Genomic DNA, 14,717 nt, shown 5'->3' with positions numbered 1-14,717 from the left:
ACACACTGCTATATTTAAAATAGATAACCGACAAGGACCTACTGTATAGCACAGGGAACTCTACTCAATACTCTGTAATGACCTTTATGGGAAAAGAATGTGAAAAAGAATAGATACATGTATATGTATAACTGAATCACTTTGCTGTACACCTGAAACTAACACAACATTGTTAATCAACTATACTCCAATATAAAATACAAATAAATAAATAAATAAATAAATAAATGCAGTTAGCATGCTTAAAAAAATTTTGTATGGGCCATATTTTCTACTCATTTTATATGTTTCCTGATAAATAATTTCAGTGTTATTAAAAAAAATAAAGAAAAAGTACCTGATGTCGATTTAAGCCACGCCTCAAGAGTGCTCAGCCTGGAAGCAACCAGGTCTCCTGTCTGCTTCTCAATTCTTGCCAACTGAGCAGGAACCCAGAGGCCTCAGATGGCAGATTCATTTAAGCCTTTCTCTTTCATTTGCCCTCCCTTTGTCTAAAAAGCCTTGGTGATTACACAGATTGGGGCAGAATTTCCGTCGCCAGAAATAAGTGCCTTCTTTGTCCTGTGGCTTCTCTTTATTGGGCATGTGAGTGTTGCCTTCATACATCCTGGAGATTATTTAACAACCTGAGACTGATTGGGCTGGGTGATCCATGCCATATGCCTTATTGCCACCAAACTCAAGGAAGAGAGGTAAAAAAGAACAGCTACAACCTGTCTCTTGGAACTGCTGCCTTCCCCTTGCCCAGAGCCAACTCACAGCCTCTCATATCTTCCAGGAACCAGTCTTCCACACTAGCACTTGCTGTCGTGTCACGGCCAGGATGCTATTTTCCCAAAAGTGTTAACGTAGGGATGTGAAATGACATCCTTCCTGCTCTGCTACTTACTCGCAGTCCTCTGAAAAGTCCTAGTGTCCAGGTCTCACAGTGAGGGCCATTCATAGTGAGGGGCCTGGGGTGCATTAGTGATCTGTGAAGGTGAATGTAGATGGTAGATGTTCAAAGGAGTTAACATGGCCAAAGGAATACAATAAAGAGAATTCTCTATGCAGGATGCAGTGGATTGCAGGGAGAAAGTGAAGAGCAAAAGAGAAGAGTTTCTTCAATAAGAGCATTACTTGTCTTCTTACGGGAAGCTGGAATGTTTGAGGACCAGCTGCAGAAAATTTATTCCAATTAAGCAAGTATTTTCAGCATCTTTATACTTGTATTCGTGAGCAAAACTCTTGACTGGTGGTTTAATTTTTCAGCCCATGGCACCTAGTTTAGTTCTTTGCTCATAGGTGCTCAGTAAGTAACTAAATGGTTGATTCAAAAGAATCCTATCTCTTGGCACTGAAAAGAACCTCAGAGAAACTGAGAATTAAAGAGATTAAGCTCAAGGTTACATAGCTAGGAAGTTATGGAATCCAGATATGAATCCAAATCTGCTCTTTTTCCTGGTCATTGGAAAGAGAATTAGGCACAAAATCATGCTGAAGAGCATAGACTTGGGGGCCAGACTCCCTGGGTTTGAATTCTAGCTCCACCACTTGGTAGCTCAGTGATCTTAACCACGGGAGTAACTTAACCCCTTTGCCTTGGTTTTAGCATATGTAAAATGGGGATAAGGAAAATATCTATTTCAAATATGAAATGAGTTAATGTGTGGAAAGTGCCTAGAACAGTGCCTGACATACAGTGAACACTCAGTTAATCCTTTTAGCTATTTTACATGATTATTGAAGTCAGGAAATATATTCCATCCAGTAATAAAAACCTCTGAATCATGATGTAAGTTCCCATATGCTGTATCTCTTGAAAATATATACTTAATGAGGGAGTAAAGTGACTGAAAATAATCACAATTTTTCTTTGCAACTAAAGTGATACATCATCCTCTTCATTACCGCCATCATCTTAATCATTTTCATTATCACCGTCAATTTCATTATCCTCATCACCAACTTCCATTTCAAAACACGTTTGCTTTCTGTTTCACTTATATTCACAAACTTCTCTGCCAGACAAAGAAGGGACCCACGGTGAGGTCTCCATTCTCAAGTCAGGTTAAGAGGGACAGAGATACTTATTTCTTATTTCAATGTGTCTCTTGTGTTTATATCTGACTCTTTCAGGCCTTAGGACAGCCTGACACAATGGAGAGAGAATGAAAGTCCCAGTTCTGTCATTGTCCATTTAGCATCCCCTAATCCAGTGGAAACTCAGTTTCCTTGTATGTGAAATGGAAGAAAAAAATAAGATAGAGAGAATGCAAGCCCAGATGACACTAAGTAGGTACTGAATAAACAGATTTTGTCAATCCTTTGTTCTGTCTCAACCATTTCCTACTTGACACAAGTTAAAATAAAGGACAAGTATACTCTAAGATTAGTTAAATAGAACTAATTAGGTGCATGGAAGAGAGGAATAACCAAATACATTGGAAACTAAGATGGTTCCTTTAATTAGGTATCATACATGTCTCTGAGCCTCCTAGAAGCCAGGGCAAAAATTGAACGCTCCAAAAAGGAAGAAGTATACCAATGCTTCAAAAGAAATAAAGTCTAAACTGGCCAGAAATAGTGATATTTTTCTCATGTGAAATCTTATGAAGATAACGTTGAGTGACATGATAGGTCTCCTGATACCAATTTCATTTTAAAAATACTGACCAGGTTTTTACATGGATCTTTTAATAAGGAACTTGCCTAACAAGTTGAGAGGTTAACATCAAAATCCATTTCAGTTCAAATGATTTCTTGAGGGGATTAAGCTGATATGGTCTAAGAATGATGCCTGACAGTAATCCCATGTAATACAAGGGCAGAATTCAGAACGCATAACCTCTCTGAGTGCTGTGGAATAAGGAACTTCTTACAGGAATTTGACATTACACAATTGTGAGAGGTGTTGGGGAAGAAAGGGTCCAAAAAGGAGAGAAGGAAGATCAGGGGGAAATCGCCAAGCTGGCCTCTGGTAGCACTGCCACGAGTGGATGTGTTGGAGTTTTCAGGGGAATTTGAAGGCCAAGCACATCCTGCAACTGGATTGGGATGTTCACCCTGCCAGGGCTGTGTAATAGCAAGACGAGAAACTCTACATGCTTTGCTTAGAGCTGCCAAGCACGCTGCCACTGACGTTCTGGTTCTGGGAATTCATCTCAGTATGCCTGGGAAGCTAAACACTTGAAGTCCTCCTACTTCAAAGTCTCACAAACCCAGTCCGTGAGTTGGGCCAGGACATTATGTGCCCACTCACACATCCATTTCAAGACATTCTTTTAGGATTTCCCTGGTGGGGCAGTGGTTAAGAATCTGCCTGCCAATGCAGGGGACATGTGTTTGATCCCTGGTCTGGGAAGATCTCACATGCCGCGGAGCAACTAAGCCCGTGCGCCACAACTACTGAGCCCGGGTGCCACAACTACTGAAGCCTGTGTGCCCTAGAGCCCATGTTCCACACAAGAGAAGCCACCACAATGAGAAGCCCACACACTGCTATGAAGAGTAGCCCCTGCTCGCTGCAACTAGAGAAAGCCTGCGCGCAGCAACAAAGACCCAACGCAGCTTAAAAAAAAAAAAAAAAAAGACATTCTTTTAATATATTGTTCTTAATGCGATTGCATAATTAAGGTCTTTGTTTTATTGTCCATACGTCAGACTCTGGTGAGAAGGTGGAATTTTGTTCTGATTTAAAAAGCACAGCCTCTCATTCTGCTAATGGGGTCAAGGTACCTATGACCTGGACTGAAGCATGGTAAGAAAGAAGGGTGGTAGTCTTTGTTTTGCATCCTCCATAACACTGTTATCCAAAAAATTATGACCAAAATCATCAAAATAGACCCTCCACAAAGACCCCAGGAACCCCTTAGGACAGACCACCAGTTTCAAAAAGGAATTTATTAAGCGCACTGTACTTTATTTTGTTCATGAGCAGAGAAACTCCTCTTTCTTTTTTTGGCCGCTCACCATGTGGGATCTTACTTCCCTGACCAGGGATCAAACCTGTGCCCCCTGCATTGGAAGCATGGAGTCTTAACCACTGGACCGCCTGGAGAAGTCCCCAGAGAAACTTCTAATAACCCAAATTTCTAAGAAAAGGAGGAGTTGTTATCTAAAAACAACTTGCAAATTAAGTCCAAAGGCTGCGCCATGTGCTCTGAACATATTTTTTTCTTTAAAGCGTCTGCTAAGTGTCAAGGGACGGGCATACCACAGGATTGTTTGATTTATCCTCTACTGACATGAACATATCATGACAGAGATGGAATAAGTCTATCTCTAGTTCTCAGTGTTTTCTCCCTGTAACATTTCACTGGACTGCACCAGTCAGTATTTATGTAGCTTTATTTGAGTAGAGTCTATGAATTCTTGTTATTTATTTTTGTGTCATCCTAAGAAAGTGTCCATGGTTCTGTTGTATGATCAGTTTATTAGTGGTCATTAAAATCAACATAACAGGAAAAGTATTTTTACTTTCCGTAACTCACTTGCTTTCTACAGAGAGTGCCTCCTGCTAAGTCCACAAGCAAACATACTCTTGAGTACCTGCATGGTTTGGGAGGGAAAATTCAAGGCAGTCTTGAGTTCCACATCTGAGTTAATACAGTGCTGTGAAAAGCTGTCAATGGGTACCAGAAGTCCAGCAGTGAAGGCAAGTATGAGAAAGTAGTCTTCAGGAAATTTCAGACACCTTGAGGACGATTAGGATTCCTCCAGGACATCCAGCTGGGGCTTGGGACAATTCTATTCAGGTCCCAAAGGCTGGAAGAGGCAGTGGTGATCTCTGGGTTACTTTTTATCCATGTTTATCTCTTTTACATTCATGTGTGCTTTCTTAAAACCCAAGATAACCTTGTGAACAAGATAGCTCATGTATTTTGGGGACAAAATAAAGTTGCAAAAGGTTACACAGCTTGTCCAGCATCTTTCTGATAAGGCTGGGAACCTGGGTCCTGAGATACTTTAATGTTCCTGTCACCACACCAGAGACTTTTCCAAAATCAGAGGATGAAAGGCATAAGGTTGAACACAAGGTGGCTTTCAAGTGCTTGCATTTCCAAGTGATGATGGTTGGAACTGTGATTGTGAGGGTATTCTGTGCTTTCTGAGAACATGATCACAAAACTTGGAAGACACTTCCTGCTTCTGTTTGTTGACTTCATCAGATTAATTTTCTCCTCCTTGTTGCAATTTGTTCCAGGTTTATTTTCCCCTCTTCACACCAGTTCATTCTAATCTACAAAGTCACTACAGTGCTCCCATTAATATTAAATGCTACATTTTAAACTTAAGATCTTTAATATCAGAGCTGCAAAACTGCTCAAAACTGCCAGATGCATAAACTTTTCTCATTGACTATACATTCGATATTTTCCTGAGAATCTACATTCTTTGTTTCTTTAATAACGATCAGACTTTAAAGAAAAGACCTATTTCTTTCCCTTGGTTAGTGTTGTTACATGTAACAGTTATGTAAAAGGTAAAACGTTAGATTTAAATTTCGATTTCTTCCAAAAACACAAAAGTATCCTTTGTTGTGTAAGCTAATTTACTTTTATCCTAACCTTTAACTTTTTAAAATCATTTTTGGGCACGTCATTACATAGAGTAATCACTTTTTCAGCCCAGAAAAGAATAACGGAAGAAATAGCAGAAATTCAGTCCTGTATTTGTGTACAGACATTTGAGTATTTCCATCCCATGATCTTATTTTCACCCTGGCCTCTTATTTTGAAACTGCTCTTCAGAGCTCTCACATTCACGCCTATCTCATGGTAAATTGTTTTAGCATGGTAGTATGCTTCGATCAATTCCCAGCAGCAGTAATGTTAGTATCAATCATGTACAAACGCGTAATAACTGGGAGGCAGATGATATTACCCCCCTTCTTTTAGCCTGGTACTGTTGGATGCCTTTAGTACAAAGTAATTTCCCAGGAAGTCTGAAGGCACATCAGTCAAGCATTAAGAATTCTTTCAGCTCACCTGGTCCTCAGAGGGAGAGGAGCAGTCCATGCAGTAGCATGGACTCGGCCAGCACCATGGACAGAGCCACCAGGCAGATTTTTCAGATGATTCTGAGTGCGGGGTCTTGCAACCTCCATCCCAGCACTTTATGCCCTTCACACACACACACACACACACACACACACACACACACACACACACACACAGACACACATCTTTACTGACATGTCTCTTCTCTCTCCCCCCGCTATCTCTTTTTCTGTCTCTCTCATTTCTTAGCCCTCGATATTAAGATTTCCTGGTTGTTCACAATTTTGAATTCTGGTGTTTGGTCCTGGGAACTTTCCCCCGAAATCCTGATTTTCCCATTTTATCTATGCCTCTGAACACAGCTTTCCTTAATATTATTCCACTGGACTGAGTATATGTTACATTTTTGTTCTTGTTTGTTTTTACTTTGGCTACTGTTTTTATTCAGCTGACCTCCCAGAAGGCTGAGATTTGTTTTGGTTATATTTGTCCTAAGTGCAGCATAAATAACTTTAATGTAAATGTATTCTATGTCCTGAAAATATGTAGCGTGTGTCATATTTTACATAGGTAATATGTCAGTCAAGATGTTAGCGAAGAGATGGAATATGCAGGTGGAATAATTAAGGAGTGTATATTAAGGACCTGTTTACAAACGTATGGGAGGATCAAGCAAGTCCAACGAAGCGTAGTCAAGTCTCTAGGACTAGCAATCTACAGGAGCCATTATCCCTTCAGGCTGAAGAGACAAGGGAAGGGAGTGGTCAGTGGAATTTGGAGAGGGAGTTTGTACGGAGAGGGCTCCCCAACAAAGCTGTGGCATTTAGAAAAGGGATGAAGTCAATATATAGTGACCCAAAAGGGAGGGAGCCTAGAAAATAAAAACCTTGAGTTGATTCTCCTGCCTTACTCTCCGATTTTTTCAAATGGTTCTTCCCATTGGCTGAATCCAATGGGATGCTATAAAGCAATGAATCTCATTGATGTGGCCCATAAAAGTCAATCTCCCAGGGCACAGCACACATTGGAGAAAGGTGGAGCGAAGATCTGAAGAGGAAAACAGAAATTAACAGACAGATATAATATGCATAGTTGACATTTACATAATAAAACATAACAATGTTGAAAATTACAAAGATATTATAAACTCAGATTGTATTACAGAACAATGTATCCATATTCACCACCTGATGGCCTTATAACAAGTAGCTGACCTCAGGGGTCTCTTGTTCAGAAATTTTGTTCTCTCTTTCTCTCTCTTTTTTTTTTTTTTTGCTGCATTGGGTCTTCGTTGTGGTGTGCAGGCTTCTCATTGCGGAAGCTTCTCTTGTTGTGGAGCATGGGCTCTAGGCGCGTGGGCTTCAGTAGTTGCTGCACCCAGGCTCAGTAGTTGTGGCTCACAGGCTCTAGAGTGCAGGCTTAGTAGTTGTGGTGCACAGGCTTAGTTGCTCCATGGCATGTGGGATCTTCCCGGCCCAGAGATTGAACCCATGTCTCCTGCATTGGCAGGCAGATTGTTAACCACTGTACCACCAGGGAAGTCCCATTTTCTTCTCTCTTGAGTATCAAAGCCCATTATTCTTCATGGGATTCTTCACTCAATACTACTCACTCAATAAATTAGAGAAACATGAGTACATAACTCACCATTGTCTAATACTCTAACATATGTTTGAAATGCCTTCAGGCCAATACATTCAGCTGCATGAGAACAATTGACTTCATGTTCTACCAAAATCTTTTCAATTCATTCAATGATTTAGCTTTTAAAATTCCCCTTGATTAAGGCCAAACATAACCCTTAAAATCTGAACATAGCCACAGTGCTGTGGTTTTTGACAAATCACCTCAGCTAAAAGACGCAAGCTCATGCTTCTTATTTATTCGTCTGTTCTTGCCAAGTGAACTTGCCAACGCCTCCTGGTGCATGTCTCCTGGGAAAGATGAGAGGAGAAATAATAAGGGCACCTTGAAGAAACATTGTAATTATACATAAAGTACTGTGGGCAAGGCATCTCATGTGGAACTGAGAACAAGAGCCCTCCTCTCCCTGTCAGTGAAAGAAATATGAAGACTCATTCTAGCATAGATGTATATCTTTGCAAAGATTTATTCTTATCACCATTTGAATCCTGGAATTACATACTTCTACATAGTAAAATGACTCTCTGACTTTCCCTCTGAAAGACTGAACCCATGATTTGACTTTGCTACAGCTGTACCCAGAACAGCTGAGTCAGCCCATCACCAACAAGCCACCAGATATGAGTTTGTGACATAGGACTAGGAACTATCATTGCCAGTTGGGCCCATGAAAATGGAATGATCTTTCTTAATATCTACAGACAAATAACTGATGCATCAAATCTCTCTCTCTGCCCAGCATTTAGAGAATGTGTTAATATAGCACCAGACGATTTACATCTTAGCTTTATTGTAGTCAACACTTTTCAGTATAGTTCTGCTTCATAAATTGTCCCTCACCCTAATGCATTGTCCATCTTTGCTGAACAGGAATTTTAATAGACACATGTTGTTTTTACCCACCTAACATCCTTTCCCCTTTCTCTGGGGAAAAGCCTCTTATATTCCTTTGTCTAATAAAAATGTCTTTATACTTATTTCCTGCAGTTCATGTCACATGTCAGCTCCAGGAGAATGCACAACACACAGGCCTGGCCAGTAACTGATTCCAATAATTGACCCTGTAATTGGGGAAGAATTGGTCTCATTCCATAAGTCAAGTTAATGAACTTCTATGCCAAGATTTTATAAAAATTACTGGGGAAAAAATCTCCCTTTCCTCTGAGGTTAAGCCAACAAAGAGGATAATAGATCCTAAAAATGAAGATGGAGAAAGTTCTGGATTAAGTCGTACCTGAATCTGTTTCTACCTGTGGACTGTTTAAGTATGCAAAACAAGAAGTTTCCTTCATTGTTTAAGCCAGCTACTGTTGTAGTTCTACGAAGAAGAAGAAGAAGAAGAAGAAGAAGAAGAAGAAGAAGAAGAAGAAGAAGAAGAAGAAGAAGAAGAAGAAGAAGAAGAAGAAGAAGAAGAAGAAGGAGAAGAAGAAGAAGAAAAAGAAGGAGAAGAAGAAGGAGAAGGAGAAGGGGAAGGGGAAGGGGAAGGGGAAGGAGAATAAGAAGAATAAGAAGGGGTGGCACAGTGGATAAGAATCTTCCTGCCAATGCAGGGGACACGGGTTCAAGCCCCGGTCTTGGAAGATCCCACATGCCACAGAGCAACTAAGCCCATGTGCCACAACTACTGAGCCTGTGTGCTGCAACTACTGAAGCCCACGTGCCTAGAGCCTGTGCTCCACAACAAGAGACGCTATCGCAATGAGAAGCCCATGCACTGCAATGAAGAGTAGTCCCAGCTCGCTACAACTAGAGAAAGCCTGCACACAGCAATGAAGACCCAATGTAGCCAAAAATAAATAAAATAAATAAATTTTTAAAAAAGGAAGGGCTTCCCTGGTGGCGCAGTGGTTGAGAGTCTGCTTGCTGATGCAGGAGACACGGGTTCGTGTCCTGGTCTGGAAAGATCCCACATGCCGCAGAACAGCTGGGCCCGTGAGCCATGGCCGCTGAGTCTGTGTGTCCGGAGCCTGTGCTCCGCAACGGGAGAGGCCACAACAGTGAGAGGCCTGTGTACCGCAAAAAAAAAAAAAAAAAAAAAGAAGAAGAAGGAGGAGGAGGAGGAAGGGGGGTAGGAAGAGGGGGGAGGGGAGGAGGGGAGAGGGAGGAGGGGAGGAGGGGAAGGGAGGGGAAGGGGAGGGGGAGGGGAGGGGGAGGGGGAGGATGGGGGAGGGGAGGGGGAGGATGGGGAGGGGAGGGGGAGGGTGGGGGAGGGGAGGGGGAAGAGGGAGAAAAATAGGAATTATTCTGATTAATACAATCTGGAATGTGTTCAAAAGTCTCAGGTCACATAACTAGATTCCATTACCTTTTCTCAACTCTGGGCTTCATATATTGCACTACGGCTTAGTCTGAGTTGATCGTTTTGAGCCAAGATCAGCCTTACTTCCATCATCCTCAAACTGAACATTGCCATTTAAGTCAGATTCAGACCCCAGCAATGCTTACTTGGCTATTCTGAAGAAAATGTCCAAAAGGACTCTAATTCTTGAGGTCTCTAAGAGGAGAGTGATTCATTCTTCCACACACAAATTGAATTATTGAAATGTTCTTTCCCAACACTTTAAAACAACATACTGCAGATACATTATAGATATCATTTTACAATTAACCCTTTAAAATGATTCTGGAGTCAGTTGTTCAAATTGGTTTTCAATCATTTAAGTTGGCTTGTGAAAATATGCTTTTCAATTAAAATGTCTATAGATGCTGGACGTTGCTTAGTGTTAAAGTCTGGATTACTGTTCAACAACTATTCTTTCCCTTCACTCTCCCACTATGGACAGAGTTAGGCTTGGCCATGTGACTTGTTTTGACCAATAGAATAATAGTGGGCATGATGCAATGGTGGCTGTAAGTGTTGTTCCATGGCTTGGCTTGGGTTTTGAGCTCCACTGATAAGTCATAAGATGAGCATGGCTCAGGTGACCAGCGCCATTTCAACCTGGGCTTCAGAAAAAAATACACATGGAGAAGATCTAAACCAAATTCATGGGTTAGAGCCAAGCTGAGCCAACCTGCAGCTTGAAGTAAAGCCACTCAGCCAAGCCCAGCCTAGATCAGCCAAACCACAGGCAACTGTAACATAAGAATAAAACACTTGCTCTAAGCCATTAAGTTTAGGGTGATTTGTTACACAGCATTATAGTGGCAATACTGGACTGCTATACTTTGTATAACCATATTGCTGTGCTTCATGTACCATAGCATAGCTCATGCAGCCAGTAGATCTTAAGAGATATGACAGGCACAAGAGAAATAAGTGCTTGGTCTAGAATATTATTATTGAAAATTAACCTTAAACAGAATCTTAGGCACAATCAGTCTAAGCAAATACTACACCCAATTTACATTGAAGCTTAGAAGATGAGGCCAACTACCTCAGGTCACATAGCTAAAATGACAAAGAACGAGCATTAAACAAAGGAATCTTTACTTCCAGCTTCATGATCCTCCCACAAAGCCTCTCTACTACCCTCCCTTCAGTATTTATAGACTAATAATTCATACTCTACTTCAATATCTCACTCTTCTCACATTGGCAACCCCGATTCTGTCTTCCTCTGGCATTCCTCTAAGAACCATTCTATAGCAGAATGTAGAATATAAGAAAAACTAACCAAATTAGGCATTTGCAAAGGTTTTCACTACAAGAGAAGGGAGGAAATCCCAATATGTCTACTCTGTGTTATCTAATGTGGATGAAGAGTGTCTTTGGCCAAGACTGCTTCCATTTCCGTGAAAGTCTGTAGTCTGGAAATCTGAGTATAATTTGTTAGATTTTCTTACATCTATGATGATAGTTGTTTTAAAGGATACATTCTTATTTCCATGTTATTTGAATGTGTCCCATTAAAGGCATTATAAAAATCTTTCTAGCAAAAGTAATTGAGACCTCATAGACTGTTTAAACCAGAAATCACAAACTCAGATGACTTTATGATCCAAGTCAGGAATGTAAAACACATGAATCAGAAAGCTGGGTGAGAATTCCAGCAAACTGGGCGGCTCAGGCCCTACTACATTTGGGGGTGGGTGATGGTAACTACTAACTCTAGCTAATTGTGACCATATTGCCAAATCTTTAATTATTCCAAAGGAAGCCACATCTTGGATTTTTTATGGGAAATGATCCATTTTTAAAGGATGGTGACTATTTTTTTTAACATTGTGATCCATACAAAAAATGTTTGTGAACCAGATGCCCCTAGCATAAGTTGATACATCATAGAGGGTGTTATTAGACATTACGAGTACTGTGATTAGGTCCTATATGAATTATAATCTCCTGATTGTAGAATTTTAAAAGAGAAAATAATTCTGTAAAAGCCACTAAGTAGGGACTTCCCTGGTGGCACACTGGTTAAGAATCCGCCTGCCAATGCAGAGGACACGAGTTTGAGCCCTGGTCCAAGAAGATCCCACATGCTGCAGAGCAACTAAGCCCGTGCTCCACAACTACTGAGCCTGCTCTCTAGAGCCCATGAGCCACAACTACTGAGACCGCACACCTTAGAGCCCGTGTTCCACAAGAAAAGCCACCGCAATGACAAGCCCGCACACCGCAATGAAGAGTAGCCCCCACTCGCCACAACTAGAGAAAGCCTGTGTGCAGCAGCGAAGACCCAATGAAGCCATAAGTAAATAAATAAAGCCACTAAGTATGGTTTTGAGTAGCTCGTTCTAGAAATATGTTTCTAAGGTGTACTTTTTGGTTCACTCTCTTTAGTATCATAAGAAGATAAAATGGATATTATATGATGAAGTTTCCTAAAAATAGACTAGGCCATGTTTCCAAAACCATGAAATTTTAGAATATTTTTAGAAGAAATAGGAAGTGGGATACCCGAGAGAACAGCCATAACTTTATAGATGTTCTTCCAGCATGTTAAATAACATCATACATCAATTTCTCCACTTAGATGAGGTCATCCAAACCAATACTAAAGGTTGTATAATTAACGAAAGAATTTAGGTCTAAGTAAGGACTTTCCTCGAATCAGATGTTTTTTGCAATGGCAGAATTAACCTTAAAAAATTAGTATATACATTTTTAATGTTTGAACTATTATTTTACGTATAAAATTTTTATTTTTTCAAATTCCAGTTTATATTTGCTAACAAGCCATGTACTTTGTTCTCTCTGAATTATTTCTATGTTAAAGGTAGTTTGAAGAGCTCAAAAAAATCTCCCTGTTAAAGATAATTTCCATAATCATTGAAAAAAAATGAATTGAGAGAGATTTGCTGTATTTTTTAAAAGACCATGAAACAGAAAAGGAAATAACACAAGGTAGAGAATTCATGAATAGGTAATCACTTTCTACAGACAATAAGCAATCTTCCAATAAGCCTGAGAAATAACTAATTAATTTTCCAAGTGAGAAAACATTATTTTGTAGTCCTGTAGACCTAAAGAGGAATCTAAAGGTAGTGAATAGTAATGTGTTCCTAATTTTCAAAAGAATATTAAAAGGGCCCTTGGTCCTCATTGTTTAGCTTCTTCAAATCCTAGCAAAATAGTAGAACCTAAATTAGCACAAAAAATAATTTTTTACTGTCCTGAAAAATAAGGAAGCAATGAGTAGCTTCTGTTTATGAAGAGTTGATTAGTCCGAATAAATTTGATGGCTCGTTGATGAAGTTATAAAATGAATACAACCCAAAGCATTCTGGATTTAATGCCTTGTTGATAATAAAACTCTCAGTAAAGCCCCATGAGTCCTCTGAACTATATTAATTTGACAGCTTAGATAACAAAAGTCAGCTGAGATAGAGTCAACAGAGATAAGTCATTTAAGGAAATGGTATAAGTTGGTAAAAGCTATAGGAATGGGAGGTAGGACCAAGTGAGTCCCAGTGATTGAAAAGGAGTGAGTGTATGCCAAGGAAATAAAAAATTTTGAGCACCTAAATTTTAAGTTACAGCAAATATGAGAATGTCGATAAATACTACAGAGAAGTGAAGTGACATCTTGGAAAATAAGAATTATCTGGAGAACACTTTTAAAAAACTTGATCAGTATTGAGTTCAAAATTTGGTAGAAACCTATAAGGTGATAAATCATAGTACTTCAGAAAGCCCAAATATGGACTAGGGTGGAGAGGAGAAGCAGGGCAGTGTCATTAGGAGGAATCTACCTGACAAGGTTGGTAATACACTATGATTGTAGAGAGTTGTGGCACCCAAAGAAATGATTATTACTGCACTTAAAATGCTCAGAATGAACTCAACAGAAATGGAAAAGCCCAACCTGATTTTTAACAAGGCTGTATTTTAAACTGTACATCCTGTTGTCCATACCTTATTCCCCTTCATCTCACCCAATTTGATTACACACCCATCCAACTGAAGAGAAATGAATAGAAACATAAGATCTTTTTCCTAATGGTCCAAAGAATATTCAAAGGTCCAGCAACCTCTCCTCAGATTGCTTCTACCTTTCTCTCTCCTCCGCAGTGATGGGTTTCCCTTCACCTGAAGCTCCCTGGGCTCAAAATTCTCCCCAGAAATACATCTGAATGGGAGGATCCCAATCCTACTTTGGGTGATTTTGCCTCTTTTAATTACACATAAGCCTACTGATTTACAGTCATGAGGCCATAAAATGGGAATATTCTGGTCTTTTCAGGACAATGTCTTCAAAGAAACTGTAGGGGTATGTGCCACATATGAACCAGAACCAAATACCCATGCTTTCTCTACATATACAACAGTATCTTAAATAGTAAGAACCTCAGTACTGATGGTTTTCGTGTCTGAATCTGAGTGTCAGCCAGTTTGTATCAGTTACTCTTTCCTCAAATTCACAAAATTAGTAAACACAAGACTCCTTGAGAGAGGTTATATAAAAATAAATAGAGCTATTGGTCACCATAATGTTACCTAAGAAAGTATGATTATCCTCAACATTCCTCAAGCTATTTGTGACGCTTTCTACATCACAGTCTGTACTTTGACATCTCTTTGAAATTGTAGGCTTTCAGACCTGGAAGTTATCTAATTCAACTGTATCCTTTTATAGATAAGGAGATAGAGGCTTTGAGAGATGCAATGGTTTGACCCCAGTGGCGTAGCCAGTGACAGCAGAGGGT

Source organism: Orcinus orca, chromosome 16 (assembly GCF_937001465.1).
Source record: "Orcinus orca chromosome 16, mOrcOrc1.1, whole genome shotgun sequence".
Lineage (NCBI taxonomy): Eukaryota > Metazoa > Chordata > Mammalia > Artiodactyla > Delphinidae > Orcinus > Orcinus orca.
Note: the sequence above shows the minus strand (reverse complement) of the source record.